Consider the following 1283-nt stretch of genomic DNA (forward strand, 5'->3'; position numbering starts at 1 on the left):
AATGGCAATGGGGGGAAAATAGACAATAAATAAGACAATTACAAAAGTATGAGAAGAATACTAAGGTAGGAATGTGTAGAAAAGAAGGTGGGACTTTAGTAAATGTTGGACTTCTGTAGTTTATAACCCATTAATGGGCCTGTTAGTGAAGCATGGAATTTTCTTAAAATCTTGCTCTATTTGCACTGAGATGACCTTACCAACTCTTTGTTTAAGAGACATGAAGCACCAGTGCTGTTTGTTTAAGTGATTTATTTATAAAATCATCCTATTGCTTAGCTATGCATTTACATGATAGACTTAAAATTTTTACCCTTCAAAAGTGCTTTTACATAAAATAAATTATAGGTAAAAATTGCTCTAAATTCAGGATGTAAGCTGACATTTTCTATGCATAGAAATAGTAATACACAGAAAGGGTTTGATGTTTTTACTATGAAAAATTATAACCTCCATATAAATATCCATATAAACAAAGTACTAAATATTTCATAATAGTAACACATAAGAATAAATTCTATTTAAGGGGGTCGGTGAAGGATCTCAACATGGCTGCGTGAAAACTTGCTCTAAAAACCATTGACTGGGTAGCTTTTGGGGAGGTCATACCCCAAAACCAGAAGGCCATTGCTAACTCCCTGAAATCCTGGAATGAGACACTTACCTCCAGGTTGGCTACTCTCCCTGAGAAACCACCTGCTACCGACTGGGCTTACTACAAGGCCAATGTGGTGAAGGCTGGTTTGGTAGATGACTTTGAGAAGAAGTTTAATGCCCTGAAAGTTCCTGTGCCAGAGGATAAATATACTGTTCAGGTGGATGCTGAAGAAAAAGAAGATGTGAAAAGTTGTGCCGAGCTTTTGTCTCAAAGGCCAGGATTGAGGAATATGAAAAAGAGCTGGAGAAGCTGAGGAACATAACTCCATTTGATCAGATGACCATTGAGGACCTGAATGAAGTCTTCCCAGAAACCAAATTAGACAAGAAGAAGTATCCCTATTGGCCTCACAAACCAATTTAGAATTTATAAACTTGAGTTGGGGAGAAAGCTCTGGCCCTCGTATTGTAAATGCTGGACATTAAAAATAATGATATGGTGAAAAAAAAAAGAATAAATTCTATTTAATAGTTTCTAATAGCAAAATTATGAAATACATAAGAATTAATGTAAGGGGTCCTCTGCTTGTGTTCCCTTTCTCACTGTGTCTCTCTCTGTCAAATAAATAAATAACATATATATATATAACACATATATATACATATACATATACATAAATATAAAC

The 1283-nt window shown here is 34.9% G+C and overlaps 1 pseudogene; it reads left to right on the top strand.

Annotated features, from left to right (window-relative positions):
- Positions 1 to 548: 548 nt before the first annotated feature.
- On the top strand, positions 549 to 1030 carry LOC110590870 (annotated as a pseudogene).
- Positions 1031 to 1283: the final 253 nt, after the last annotated feature.

The sequence above is a fragment of the Neomonachus schauinslandi genome, chromosome 2 (assembly GCF_002201575.2).
Source record: "Neomonachus schauinslandi chromosome 2, ASM220157v2, whole genome shotgun sequence".
NCBI lineage: Eukaryota > Metazoa > Chordata > Mammalia > Carnivora > Phocidae > Neomonachus > Neomonachus schauinslandi.